Source organism: Rhinolophus sinicus, linkage group LG02, assembly GCF_036562045.2.
Source record: "Rhinolophus sinicus isolate RSC01 linkage group LG02, ASM3656204v1, whole genome shotgun sequence".
In the NCBI taxonomy this organism is placed as follows: Eukaryota; Metazoa; Chordata; class Mammalia; order Chiroptera; family Rhinolophidae; genus Rhinolophus; species Rhinolophus sinicus.
This window is the reverse complement of record NC_133752.1, coordinates 115,376,552-115,390,012: the sequence shown is the minus strand read 5'-3', so window position 1 is coordinate 115,390,012 and position 13,461 is coordinate 115,376,552. Positions and strand designations below refer to the sequence as shown.

General features: G+C 36.2%; 1 protein-coding gene across 3 annotated transcripts in view; it reads right to left on the bottom strand.

The window, feature by feature from the left end:
• The window catches only part of CEP83 (centrosomal protein 83), a 186,608-nt gene that overhangs the window by 100,575 nt on the left and 72,572 nt on the right, over positions 1-13,461 (bottom strand). For 2 of the 3 annotated variants that reach the window (XM_019710315.2, XM_074325265.1), the window contains exon 1: positions 12,131-12,565. The exons of the other annotated variant lie outside the window; for it this stretch is intronic. The gene's annotated coding sequence lies outside the window, so the exon portion shown is untranslated. Of the gene's footprint in view, positions 1-12,130; positions 12,566-13,461 lie in introns of those variants that run through there. 3 annotated transcript variants of the gene reach the window in all.

The following is a 13,461-nucleotide window of genomic DNA, read 5'->3' as shown; positions in this document are numbered from 1 at the left end:
AAGAACTGGCCGGTAAAGGTTAATCCAAGCTTAATATAGTACACAAAACGCTTCACAATCTGGACCCTCTTCAACCTTCTCATGTCTCAGAACTCCCTGATATGTACTTATATCCTAATAACACTAAGCTACTTGTAGTTCACTGAACACACCATACTTTTTACTTCAGGCTGACCCCTCTACCTAATGCAATCTTCTAATCTCAACCGTCACTCGTTTTTATGATCAACTCAGTTATTACTTCATTCTGAAGGTCTTCCCTGGATGCTTCCCTTATTCTTTTCCTCCAGTCCATTCTGAGCTGAGTGTCTTTGTGAGCTCTTCTACAATGCCATAAGTTTATCCATATCAATGTATTTACTTCACCATGTTATAATCAGCTATTTGTATGCCAATCTCCTTCACCAAGCTAAGGCTTCCTTCAGATCAGAGATTATGTTTTCGTCACTTTATACCCCAAAACTGTACACAATAGCTGGAATGTGTAAGGTGGTCAGCAAACACTTGTTGAGTTAATGGTAAATACTTTCTTCCACCGACCAAAATGACAGGGAAAGCAAGAAATCACAGAGCTTGGGATTTCCTAACCCCAAACATTTTATAATCTGAACCTTGAGGAAAATCAGAAGAGCACATTTGGAGGGACTAGTAAATGTCTAATTTTGTGCAAAGAATTAAGAGTAATATAAAATAAACAGGGGACAATTTTTATCCTCCTGAGAGAAAAGTTCTACATATAAACCAAAAACCAGACCTCCCAATTCCAACGTGAGGGACTAAGCAAGCCAACAAATCCTCTCCACAAAACAGCCAAAAACAACCATTTCAGCGCTCTGGAATTCAATCGAAGACATTCAACAAGGTGAAAGATATTTATTCATGAAAACAACTGAACTCTGGGTAAGAAGAACACAAGTCTACAATCATTCTTACCTTTGGCTGTTCCCATCTCCCCCCACCTCTGTCAGTGCAGAATTTTAACAAGGGAGGGGCACAGTGTGGAAACAACAGTTTCACCACCACTACTTGAGGGTGATGTGTTGATTTGGTGCATTGTCAGTTAAAGTAGAGATCTCTGATTTAGCCTGAGGTTGCAGGACTCTCTGTGGCAACAAACAATCAGCAGACTAGCTGGGGATTTCACAAGAATTCTGGGAGGTGAGACAGCAGTAGGGGGCTTGATAAATTATTCACTAGCCCAGATTAAACAATGACTGTGAACCTGTGCACCAGAGACTGCAGCAGGACCAGGTCACTAACACATCCTTAGACAACAGGGCTACAAGCACATGCACAGAAGAGACACAAGAGAAGCTGGTGGAAAGTAAAAGCCAGGGGAGACTTGAAAATATGATCAACTGTGTTTGAACGCACTGCCTAGACTTCACTGATCCATCAGCAGTACTAGCCATGGTAGTTCAATCTATTTGAACACAATCTCCGACCAATCCTTGGTTGAACACAAAGCTATTCAGACACAGGAAGCCAGGTTTAAAAACAAAGAAATAAAAACAGCAGAGAAAACAGGAACCACACAATGCAGGGGAAACAGATTTCAAAAATATAGACCAAGCAACTGCTACACAAACAACAACAATAACGACAATATCAACCTTAAAGAGAAAAATCAAAGTATAGAGTTGTTTCAAAATACTACCTAAAACGTCCAGTATTCAACAAAAAAACAAAAACAAAAGAAGTGTGACCCATTCAAAACAGCAAACACCAACTGTCTCCAAGTGTCCTCAGATATTGGATTTGACAGACAAAAACTTCAAAGAAATGAGTCATCCCATCTTACTGGTGGTTTAACTTTCTAGTTTTAGTTACTCACGGTCAACTACTGTTCAAAAATATTACATAGGAAATTCCAGAAATAAACAATAAGTTTAAGTTGCGCACCATTCTGAGTAGTGTAAAATTTCACACTATCCTGCCCCATCCCACCTGGGATGTTAATCATCCCTTTGTCCAGGATATCCACACTGTACGTACAATACAATCAAGTATTTTGAGACCACGTTCACTAACTTTTATTATAATATATTGTTGTAATTTTTCTGTTTTATTACTAGTCATTGTGAATCTCTTAGTGTGTCTAATTTATAAATTAAACTTTATCACAAGTACATATGTATAGGAAAAAACACAGTACATGTAGGGTTCACTATTATCCAAAGTTCCAGGCATCCACTGGAGGTCTTGGAACATATCCCCTGTGGATAACAGAGGGCTACTGTATAATAAACATATTCAAAAAACTAAAGGAAACCATATTTAAAGAATTCAATGAAAGTATACTGATAATAACTCAAAGGATTGAAAACCTCAATGGAAATAAAAACTGTTTTTAAAAATAGAAAATCTGAAGTTGGAAAGTATAACTACTGAAATAAAAACCTCACTAGAGGCACTTAACAACAGACTTGAGATAACAGCAGACAGAAGCAATGCACCTGAAGATAGATCAATGGGAAATGTCCAGTCTGAAGATCAGAAGGGGGAAAAAAGATTGAAGAGAAATGATAAAACTTCAGAGATCTGTGGAACTATATACACGTAATGAGATTTCCAGAAGAAGAGAAAAGAGAGGTGGGGCAGAGAAAAATTGAAAAAATAATTGCTGAAAAGTCCCAAATTTAATGAAAAACATTATCTATCCAAGAAGCCAAGCAAAGCCAACATAAAGAAATCAACATCAATATATACCACAGTCAAACTGCTGATAAACAAAGAAAAAAAAAATCTTTAAAAAAAAAACAAAAGAAAACTGACTCATCACATACACAAGAATGATATAATAGCTGGCATTGCATAGAAACAATGAGGTCAGGAAAGAAACCATGGAATTTAAACAAACAAACAAAAAAGCTCTCAAAAAGAATTCTATATTCAGCAAAATTATCCTTCAAAAATGATAGTGAAATAAATACATTTACAGACAAAGACAGTAATTTGTTGCTTCAAGAAATGCCTTATTAGAAATACTAAAGGAAGGGAACTTCTAGTTAGAAAAGTCACACTAGAAAGTAGCAAATTCACAGGAAAAAATAAAGCATGACATAAATTGTAATTAAATAAGTAAATACAAAAGACTCTAAAAATATAATTGTTCTCACTTCTTTTCTTCACTTCCTTTAAAGAAACAAGACTGTATAAAAGCAATAATTAAAGTACTGTGTTGTTGGGTTTATAATATGCATAGCTATAAAATATATATGGCAAAACACAAAAAAAGATGAAAACGATATATTAAAGTTTCTAGATTTTACCAGAATTAATTTACTATTATTCTGAAGGAGACTGTAATAAGTTAAAATAAATGCACATAACAATCCCTAGAGCAACATAACATCATATGAAAATAACATGTATAGTAAAAGAAATCAACAGAAGAATTAAAATGGTACACTAAAAAATATTTAAAGCAGAAAGCCAGTAAAGGAGGAACAGAGAAAACAAATCATAAGACAAATGGAAAACAAATAAAATAGGAGATGTAAATCCAGCAACACCAACAATTATATTAAATGTCAATGGACTAAATACCCTCATTCAAAAGGCACAGAATTTAAGACTGAATTTAAAAACAACCACAAAAAAAAACAAGACCCAACTGTATGCTGTCTACAAAAGATGCATCTTAGATTTGAGTACATAAAAATGTTAAAAACTAAAGGAGTACAAAAACAATACACCACAAAAACAGTAACCATAAGAAACTAGAGTAGCTATAGTACCAAGAAGACAAAATAGACTTTAAGACAAGAAATATTACTAACTACATAGAAGGATATTTCATAATGACAAAGGGTCACTACATCAGGAAGATACAAGACTTTTAAGTGTATATGAATCTAACAACCGAACTTCAAAATACATCAAGCAAAAAATGGAGATAAGAGAAATAGACAATTCAAAAAAAAAAAATAGTTGTAGAGTGCAATGACTGATAGAACAAGGTAGAAATTCTACAAGGAAATGGAGGACTTGACCAAAACTATCAACAAACTTGATGTAACTGACAGAACACTCCACCCCAAACTGCAGAATACACATTCTTTTCAAACACACATGGAACATTCTCTAAGATACACCCTATGCTAGGCCACAAAACAAATCTCAGTAAGTTAAAAAAAACACTGAAATCATTAAAAGTATGTTATCTGATCAAAATAGAATTAGGAATCTACATCTAAAAGAAATCTGGAAACACTCCAAATATTGGTAAACTCAACACATCTCTAAATAAACCATGGAGCAAAGAAGTCACAAGGAACTGTTTAAAATTATACTTTGAATTGAATAAAAACAAAAACAGCACATCAAAATTTATGGAATGCACTTAATGCTGTGCTTAGAGGGAAATTTATAGCTTTAAACATTCGTTGGGAAAACAGGTCTCAAATCAATAATCTTAGCTTCCACCATAGGAAAATAGGGGAGGGGAAATAGCACACTAAGATCAAAACAAGCAGAAGAGAAAAAAAATAATAATATTAGGGTGGAAATCAATGAAACAGAAAATAGAAAAATAGGAAAAAAATCAATGAAATAAAAAGATATTTCTTTAAAAAGGTCAACAAAGTTGACAAATTCTTAGCTAGATTCACCAATATAAGAGAAAAGAAATAAATTACCAAAATAATAAAAGGAACATCATTATTAGCTAACAGTAACTTTTAAAACTACTTAAAATTTGAACTTTATGTCAACAAATTAGACAACTTACATGAAATGGACTAATTCCTAGAAACATACAAGTTATCAAAACTCAAGAGAAAAATAGAAAACCTGAATAGTACTATAACAAGTGAGAAAAGTGAATTAGTTATTACAAATCTTCCCCCAAAGAAATACCGAGACCTACAAAGCTTCATTGATGAATGCTATCAAATAGTTACAGAAGTAACAGCAATTCTCTGGGAACTATTTCAGAAAAGTTGAGGGGGAAACACCATGCAACTCTTTCTATGATGCCAGTATTACTCTTATACCAAAGCTAGACAAAGGCTTCATGGGAAAAGAAACCAAGAGATTACAGTTACGCATCACATAACATTTCAGTCAATGACGTACGCATATATGACTGTGGTTCCGTAATATTATAATGGAGCTGAAAATTTCCTATCACCTAGTGATGTTGTAGCCGTCATAATATCATAGCACGATGCATTACTCATGTCTTGGTGGTGATGCTGTTGTAAAACAAACCTACTGTGCTGCCAGTCATGTAAAAATACAGCACATATAATTATGTACAACACATAATGCTTGATAATAATAAATCACTGTTACCAGTTTACATATTTACGCTTCACTTTTTATCATTATTTTCAAGTGTACTCCTACTTATTAAAATAAAGTTTGCTGTCAAACAGTATGCCATGTAACAGCGGCAGCAGCCTCATACATCTTGTGTTTACTGCATCCCTAGATTGCATCATTTTCTCTTGTGCTTGATTTGATCTCGTGCTGTTTTATAAATTTAGTGCAGCCTAAGTGAACAGTGTTTATAAAGTCTACAGTAGTGTAATGTCCTAGGCCTTTTACTCACTCACTCACTGACACGCCCAGAGCAACTTCTCATCCTGCAAGCTTCCTTCATGGTAAGTGCCCTATACAGGTGTGCCATTTTTTATTGTATTAATGCTGGATAATGTTTTTACTGTGCCATATGTTTTTACTGTACCCTTTGTATTAGATATGTTTACATACACAAATACTTAACATTGTGTGACAATTGCCTACATTAACATGCTACACAGGTTTGCAGCCCAGGAGAAACAGGCTATCCCATCTAGCCTAGGTATGTAGTAGGCTACACCATCTAGGTTTGTGTAAGCACACTCTATGATGTTCACAAAATGACAAAATCACTTAACAACGCATTTCTCAGAATGTATGTCAGTTGTTAAGCAGCACGACTGTAACATTAATATTTCTCATAACAGACACAAAATTCCTTAACAAACTCTTGGGCAACCAAATTCAGCAACATATAAAAAAAGATCGTACAGCATGAAATTTACCCCAGGAATACTAGGTTGCCTAACCTCTGAAAATCAATTAATATACCATATTAACAGGATAAAAGATAAAAACCATATGATCATCTCATTGGATGCAGAGTGAAAATAGCTGACAAAATCCAACACTCATTCATGATTAAAAACTCTCAACAAACTAGAGACAGAGGGAACTTCCTCAAACCTAGAACAGGGCCTCTACAGAAAGCATACAGCTAACACCACACTTAATAGGGAAAATCTTTTCCCCTAAGACTAGTAGTAACGCAACGCTCTCTCACCACTTCTTTTCAACATCTTACTGGAGGGTCTAGTCCACATGATAAGGCAAAATGAATGACAGGATATAGCAACATTCAGCTTCGAAAGAGGTCGAATTATTTATTCACAGACATGATCATTTATGCAGAAATAATATACCAAACTTAATTGCATTTCCATATGCTAGCAACGAACAATCTAAAAATCAAATTATAAAAACTCCATTCCCTAGCATCAAAAATTATCAAATTCTTAAGAATAAAGTTAATTAAAAAGAAATGTAAAATTTATACATTGAAAACTAAAAAACACTGCCGAGAAATTAAAGATCTAAATAATGGAGAGACATTGCATGTTCATGGGTTGGAAGACTCAATTTTAAGTTAGCAGTTGTTCCCACATTGATCAATGGATTCAATGCAAATCCCAGCAACGTTTTGTTTTGTAGAAACTGACAAACTGATCCTAACTTTCATACGCAAATAGAAAAGATCTAGAATCATTTTTGAAAAAGTCAGTGAATTTACACTACCCCTTTTGAAACTTACTATCCACACAGTAATTAAGACAGTATGGTATTGGAGTAAAGATGGGAATATATATGGATGGAACAGAACTGAGACTCTAGAAATAAATCCTTACATTACACTCAACAGATTTTTTTACAAAGGTGCCAGTACAATTCAGGGGAAAAAAGCCTTTTTTAACAAATGGCGCTATGACAACTTAGCATCCACGTGACATAAAACATAAAAGACTTCAACCTTACCTTACACCATACACAAAATTCAATATGGACCCTAGATCTAAATGAAGAAGCTAAAAGAAAATGCAGGAGAAAATCTTTGTGACTTTGGATCAGGCAAAAAGTCCTTAAACAGGACATACAAGACAAAAAAGAAAAAAATGATAAATAAGACTTCATTAAAAACTTCTGCACTTCAAAGACACCAGTAAGAATAAGAAAACAAGCCACAGACTAGGAGAAAATCTTTGTAAAGAATCTCTCTGATAAAAGACTTTTATCCAGAACATATCAAAAACTTCTACAACTCAATAAGACTTAAAAACCCAGCTAAAAAATGGGCAAAAGACTTGAGTAGACATTCCACTAAAGACTTGTAAGTGGCTAATAAGCACATGAAAGCTCAACATCATTTGTGTTTAGGGAAATGCACATTAAGATCACAATGAGATACTACTGCACACCCAGGAGAGTGGCTATAATCAAAAAAGACAGATGCTATCCAAGTATTGACGAGGATATGGAGAAATTGGAACCCTTCTACTTTTCAGGTAAGAATGTAAGTACAATCACTTTCGAAAACATTTTACAGTTTCTTAAAAGGTTAGTACTCACAACACTTTTAATACCAAAAGTGTGCGTTTTTTTCCCTACCACCAACCCATTCTCCAACCTCAGTACATCAACTGAGTGTCCTAAAATTTAATTTTGACAGTACCCAGAATTAGTACAGACCCTGCAAGTTAAGGGCTTAGCCACTCAAGACTGCCTCCACTTTGGACATGTGTCACAAGTCCTAGCACTTGTTATAGTGCAGGCCACAAAATAGGCACTCAAATATTGACTAAACCAATGAACAAGAAAAGCAAAATGTGCTTTAAATTAGAAGCATAAATTTCTAAAAGAAACCTTCCAGAATTTATTTTTTCAAAGAAGAAAAGAGGCCAAGAAAGGTTAAATGACTAACTCAGTCAAATCTTGGTCTTCTGAACCAGGATTCTCTTCCTGAAAAATCATGACTCCTGCTTAGATCAATGCTCATTGATCTAAGCTTTTCAGGAACCTCCAAAAGTAATATAAAAATGTTCTTTAAAGAATCTTTTCAACTTCATCCACCCTCGCTCTCGCTGGCTATATAAACTACTTGTGGAGAACTCTGACGTTAATTATTACTCAATACGTAGTTTTTCTGCCCAGAATAGACTGATCTTTAATTGAACCAGTCTTTTCACATGTCCTTCACACACACTATAATTTCAACATATACTTATCATGCATCTCTATGTGAAAATCAATGTGCAAGTTATAATTTGTCACACTCCAAAACATGTACTTAATTATATTAAGTACATTTAACAATACCTCAAATGTCTGCCTTAAACCCAAATGTGATTCAGTTGAGAAAGACATTTTAAATGTGAACACTAGAGATAGGCACTGCGACTTTATCAGGAAAATCCCTCCAGTCCAGTGCTAATGTTTTCAATGGTTGCTATGTCGTTGTACTGCAATTGTGTTACTGGGCAACAACTCAGAAGCTCACTAAGAAACTAGTCAATCAAACCTAGATTTATAAAAGTACTGAGACTCCACTTTTTTATACCGGGGGTTTAACAGAAGTAACTTTGTTATAAACGTCAGATACAATATTTGCAAGACTTTAAAAATTACCTAAAATTTATTTAAAGATAAACTTCAAGGGTGATAGGTGTTTTCCAAAAGGGAATGGTTAGATTTAGGTTCCTCCCCACTCTATGAATTTTAATCCAAAAGCAATTCGAAGTTACAATATACAGAAAGCAAATAACTGAGTACTTCCTGACTTAATTTCTTTCTTCCTGCATTATATCGCAATTAAATTAAAAAAGGAGTGCTAGCCTACACAGACTGTGATCTCTCCACGATCCAAAGAGGCAGTCCTGATAGAAAAAAATATAAAACTGAAGAGAATTACTAATTTATGAGGGTCAAATTAAAGTATTGACATAATTTCATACATTCAGTGTTTACCAGGTAAAAAGTAAAATGGTAGCTAGGGAGAGAGAAATTGAAAGACAGAAGGAGCAGGAGAGGAAGGGGAAAGAGGGTGGAAGTATTTTTAAAACTAAGATTCTACTAAGGAGGAACCAGGAAATTGACCAAATTCCCCAAGCCCATTTGGGAATACTGCCAGTTTTCCTGAGGGAGTCCTTACTACTAATATTGTCATGGGAAATTCTCAAATACTCACACTTTCTAAGAACCGAACCTTTTCCTTCTGGTTGCAGTGAATTTCCTCTTTAATCCCCCTTCTTATGGTTTACAGTTGCCCTTCCTCCCTCAGTTACTCTCCCAAATATTTTCTTTTACTTCCACTACACTATGGGAGGGGCAAAAAAAAAAAAAAAGTAGAAATGTACATTCCTCATCAATAAGAAACATTTATTCAGCAACTTTCGTTTGGGAAAAAACTAAGTATACAGCTCATTGAGATCTGGTGTCCTGCCTTTCAGGAGCTTACAATCTAGTTAGGAAGATAAGACATACATAGAAATGCTAAAACAATACACAATACAAAGTATAAGCATCAAGTGAGTATGACTGATAAATACATATAGGACTTTGGAGGTAAGAAGTTCAGAACATGTCACCCAAAATATGCCACTTCGGTATATTATTTCGTGTCAAAAGCACTTCAGAAACAGCAGGTTCAAGAGGGACACTCTGACCCTCCTTTCCTTCCTGAAAGCAGGAGATAAAACTCCCACGTGAAAGGTGCCATCCCTGTAAGAAGGAAGACATCGTAACACCACAGATGGGGAATCAAAGCCCAGAAATCTGTACAGACCTTGATAAACTAACACTTACCTTCCTAGTCACTTCTCTACAATTTACTCTTAGCCCAACCCCTTTGTCTTGTCAATTTTTCGCAAACTTATTGTTCGTCTGAAAGGTATAATAAAAGCTTTCTGCTCTGGTCACTTCTTCAGGTCTTCATTCTCCTGTGAAAGTCCCCATGCACATGTAAAAAAAAAAAATTTAACTTGAATGCTTTTCTCTTACTAAAGTCTTACGTCAATTTAATTCTTAGGCCCAGCCAGAGACGCTAAGAAGATAGTGAATTTTTCCTCTCCTACAGAATTCATGGTGGAGCTGAACTTTATAGAAAGGGTATAATTTAGATTTTAGGAAAGAAGAAATCAAGCCAGGTAGGTAGAATGACATGAGGACTGGTAGGGAAGGGAGAAAGCACTGGAAGAGTTAGAAGATAGTGAAGAAACCAGCATGGTCAGAGTATAGCTTTTCTATAAAGAACCTAAACTTGAAAAGGCAGAGTACAAGGAGATTTTGAGGAGTTCAGATTAAGAAATGTAACTTCAGTCAGTAGGAAAGAGTACTTGCGGAAATTTTTTTTTACAGATACATACACACATTCCCTAAAAGTACACACAGATTAGACAATTTGAGAAAATTACCTACTGAACTTAATACGTTATGTATGACAAAGTTAAAATAAAACTCATTTACTTTAGGCAGAGACAGTACCTAGAAAACACACACAAAGAGAATTCTGACAATACACTAATCTTTCTGTTACAATTTCATTCTTCTAAGTTTCTTGAATTAGAACTTCCCGTGACAAAATGCTGACATCTGATTACTAGGTATTTTATCACACATGAGTCATTCTTGATTTTTCTTCTTCTCTGCTTGTCTTGCCCAACTTGAATATTTCATTACTTCAGCATCAGCATATGGAAAGAAAATGCGGTAGGGGACTAAAATGAAGTCTAGGGATTTTTGCAATGCCGTACGGGCAAGATGTAAAGAATATTAAATTTCAAGTTCCAATTCCCAATACTAATAGCTTGGTTGAAAAGAAGTCATTCAGTCTCACAGTTTCTCAAATGTTCTCACCCACTTTCTTACATACTCGAAAGGTTACTGCATTCAAAATATGCTCTCAAAACTACTTGCCATACAAATTATATCATTAAGGGTTCAATGAGTGGAGACAGAGTGAGTTTACTGGCTAAACAAAGGCTTAAACGCCACCTGTGAACAGTGCTTCACTCTCCCAATGAGTGTGACCCTAAACTGGTATTACTCCATTATTTGAGAAAATTCCTGAATATAGCCTGCACACTTCATCTGGTTATAAAAGAAAATACTGAAAGGAAGGGGGAATACCAACAATACTCTGTTCTAAATAACCAAAAGGTAACTCATATCCATTTGCAACTCTCTGGAGAGTCCTGTATGACACTGAAATTTAAAGTAATCTAATAATTCTAAACAAAATGAGTTTGAAATCAAACCTCAATACAAAAGGTGAGTATTAACTGTAACCACCTAATGGCTAAACCCATGAATTCAGAGAATTCTGAATCCAGATAATTACAGCATGGATACATTTAACTATATTCTAGTTGAATATCAGACTTGTTTACTTACATGTTGCTTGGTAACAGACGCAATGCTTTAACAACCTATTCAGTTCGAGATCTACTCAAGCATTTTGTGCTCATAGTCTGAAGACATTACGAACTATATCCTATGTATGAAATTAAGAACAGGTTTCTTGTTATGCTGGTTTTTGAGATTTTATTGAAATAGCTTCACCATTACCATTAGTGTGACCAGAGGCTTTTAAAATACTTGGCAGTGGACATTTATAAGAGCTAAGTGCCCATTTATTATGGCTAAAAGCTGAACACTAAGGACTTATCAGTGTCCACTTAAGCCCAGCATTCACTAACTTATTCTAGACGTTCTCTCAGTAATGACAGCCAACCTCACTGTTAACATTGTCCTCAGGATCAAGGAAAATGGTAGCACAGCTTTTTCATCACAAATTAAACTGGAGGTACCACACGTTTAGCCAGTTACTAAACTGGCCACACAAGCAACCACGCTGGAGCGCATCAAAACGCTCCAGAGAGTTTCACGTGCACTTCTCTTGCTACAAAACAGGTCTCACAGCCTACTTTTTAAACACCCGCTCCAATTACTTTGCAGAAAAAATGATTCAACGGCAAGTGGTGAGCAACAACAAAAAGAGTATTCCAAAATTCGGACAAGATAGCGAGCATCCCCATAAAAAGAGGCTACGTACCACTCACAGACGGCCTTGCAACGTGAGGACACAAAACTTAGCAGCGACCGCTGTCCGGGCCGCACCGGCCACCGGGGGACACCTCCACAGCTCCAACCACCGGCACTCACTCAACTCTCCTCGCCCGGGCACTGGGGCGAAGGGATCCAGTCCCACGCGCGGCGCCGAAGCGGCCCGACGGGGGCGGCTCGCAACGCAGGGTGAAGAGGCGGAGCAGGTGGAGGAGGGTCGGGCGCGGCCCTCCGGCTCTGGACCCCGCGGAAATCAGAGGGCGGCGGCAGCGGCGGAGACAACCACCGCCGCTCCTCGGTGGACGGGCCGTCACATGGGTGCGGGGCCAGCCGCGGCGCCGACCTCGGGCCCAGATAGGCCACCCTCAAGTCCCGGGGAGTGGCTTGGGTCCCCAGATCTAAGGGCGCCCAATGCAGGAAGTCCCGCCCCCATGACTACGTCACCGACGTCGCGGTTGGAGGCCGTTAGAGGGAGGAGCGAGCGAGACAACCCAGGCGGCAGCAACGGCCAGACGACCAACGGCGGGATTTATAGATGATGTAATACAGAATTGTACACCTGAAATCTATGTAATTTTACTAACAATTGTCACCCCAATAAATTTAATAAAATGAAAATTAAAAAAAAACACCTAAGACTGTTCAAACCTATAATATAACTCAAGTCCTGAATATCACTTTCAGCATTTATATAAAACATATGGACATTTACATTACATTTAGACAACTCATTACCTAAACATTTCATGTATTTTTGTTTGGAATGAAGATTAAAAAAAAAATGAAACCATTAAAATAGCAAAAGGAAGGTAAGGATCTTCATAATATTGAGCTGAGAAAGGCTTTTTCTAAGTATGAAACAAACCAGAAACCATAAAAGAAAAAATTGGTAAAAATTAACATTAAATATTGTAATCTTCTACACACAAATAATGAACCAATGGAAAATAAATGTATATTGTCGAAAAAGAAGAAAAAAACATACAAAATTTAACATAAGCATTAGCCTTTGCCCCAACAATCTCATTTCCTAGTTATTTGTCCCAAGGGAAATAGCAAAAAGAAAATAGATTCACAAGGATGTTTCTCAGTCCCTTTTTTATAATAGGTGCTTCTAAAAACCGCATGCCATCACTAAAACATTAGTTAAATTTTGGTGCATGCATAAATGGAATATACTTGAGCCATTTAAAATGATGATGTAAATCTTTTTACATGAAACTGTGTCTGTAGCATATAGGTGGGGTTTCCCCCCCCCTCAAAAAAAAAAGGCAAAATACAGATCAGCATGAACAGTGTCATACCAACATGAGTATGTAT